We start from the raw sequence: 2,549 nt of genomic DNA on the forward strand, positions 1-2,549 counted from the left end.
GTATATATTATAGAGTAAAAATAAGAAAATACTTATTGTTTCTGGTCTATATTATTTTAGAATAGCTTGATATTTTTAAAATATTAATAAAAATATGTATTTTAAATTATAATTTTAAATTTTTGATTATTTTTAGTTTTTATTTGCATAGTACCGAGTCAACCAGTTCAACCAGTGATCCACCGGTTGAACCAATAACCCAGTGATCCAGTTACTTGACCGGTTCGATTACCGGTTCGGTTCTGACAACTATGTCTTCTACCCTTGAATAGTTTTTCTTTCATATTTATTATTGGTCCCACCTATAAAATCAATGGTGAGAGATCACACTTTACTCTCTAAGGTAAAATTCAAACTTTAGAGGATCCAAATCCAATTAAAAAATACTCTCAAAAACATAATACGTGAGCTTTATCATTAAGTGTAAAAACTCAATTTTTATATAATAGAATAAATTTCTTCTCGTTGATAGTTGAATTTCTTGTAAATTTTATATTCTCATATTAAGTTTTTTCTCTCTCTCTTATTTTTTGGGTCAAGACGTTTTTTCTCTCTTAATTTCATACTTTTTTAGATTTTATGACTCAAACTGCCTAGCTACCATTTATTGCAGTTGCATCCAATGTTATATCCTATGCTACATGGTACATAGTGGCCCAATTTACGACTGTGGGCTTATTACTACGATAAATAATTTCTCTTGCAACGAATTTTTTGAGGGAGCAAATGATAAATTTTACGAATGAGGACAACAACAAAAATCCTGAATACCCAATGTTTTATATTTGTTACAAATGGCACTTTTATTGATAGTCAATCAATAAAAAAAGTAAAATATTAAATTAGTCCTCTACGTTTGGGAGTAATCTTGTTTTGGTCCTTCAGGTTTAAAGTGTCTTATTTGAATTCAAAAAAGTTTCATTTAGCTTCAATTTAGTCCCACCGTAAGGTCAAAGATAAATTATTAACAAAATATCCTACATGACAGCAGTATAAGAACAAGGTCGATAATTTAGAGAATAAGTACAAGCTCCAAAGGCACAAAATCAACCGTGGATGCATCAATACATGTATTTAACATTTTTTTTAGTTTTATAGAAAATATTTCATTCTAATTATAAGAAAAATGATAAATAAATGTATTGATACATCCACGATTGATTTTGTGCCTCCGGAGCTTGTACTTATTCTTTAGATTATCGACCTTGTTCTTATACTGCTGTCATCTAAGACATTTTGTTAATTATTTATCTTTGACCTCCGATGGAACTAAATTGAAGCTAAATGAAATTTTTTTGGATTCAATGTGCCTTTGCAGCTTATATTTATTCTTTAGATTATCAACCTTGTTCTTATACTGCTGTCATATAGAAAATTTTGCTAATTATTTATCTTTGACCTCCGGTAGGACTAAATTAAAGTTAAATGAAACTTTTTTGAATTCAAATAGGACACTTTAAAGCTTAAGGACCAAAACAGAAATACACCCAAATATAAGAGACCAATTTAATACTTTACCAAAAAAAAAACTATTGGGAGAGAACTTTAACTGATAAAATACTGATTGTAATTGAGGAAGTCGTTGACAAAAGAAATCTATTCTATTATATAAAAATCGGATTTTTGCACTACTTAATGATGGAGCTGACGTGGCATGCTCCGGAGAGTGTTTCTTGATTTAATTATTTTAACTCATTCAATACAATTTATTGTACTGACTTAATTATATCAACTAATTGATTTAATTAGATATTTAAATATTAATATAATTTATTATAATTTATATTACTTAATTAATTATACTAATTAATTATAATTCGTTATATTAGTAAAATAGTTTTTTCATTTATGAAGTATAAAATAAAATATATAATTTATTGTTTATTCTAATTAAATTTATTTATATATTATATATGAATTACGTTATATTTATATGATTCCGTAAATAAAATTTTTTTATTTCAATTCACTCAAAAAAGGAAACTTTTGATTTGAAATAAAATAATTTCTTTCTTTTCAACAAATTATAATATCTACACATTAAAATTTTAGACCGACCCAAAATACAATAGTTCTATATAAAAATTCTACAATTACATACAATGATCATATTTAGTATTTGATTATTAGATATTTTTTGGGGACGTTATTGTTACAAATTGCACCATATCTTTATGTAAGTTTTTTTTTTATTTCAAATAATTTTTTTAAGTATCGATCAGTCTTTTATTGATTAGTGTTTTCATTTCAATTTGTTCAAATTCTTTGCAATTTTATTTTTTTACTATTCACATGTTTGATATTGTTTTACTTAATTAGTCTTACACAAAAAATGTTAATGTTTCAATCCATAGAAATTATTTTTTATCTCTTTTAACCTTTCTATTTAGATAATAATAAAGATCGGCCTTTAACAATAAAATTTATATGACCAAGACCAACTTTTTTTAGAATAACTAGCTACATGGCTAAAATAAATAAGATTTTATTTTATGCATTACATGCATAAAATTACAGTTATAAAACTTCGAAATTTTTCTTTGTTATAA

The sequence above is a fragment of the Arachis ipaensis genome, chromosome B09 (genome assembly GCF_000816755.2).
Source record: "Arachis ipaensis cultivar K30076 chromosome B09, Araip1.1, whole genome shotgun sequence".
Lineage (NCBI taxonomy): Eukaryota > Viridiplantae > Streptophyta > Magnoliopsida > Fabales > Fabaceae > Arachis > Arachis ipaensis.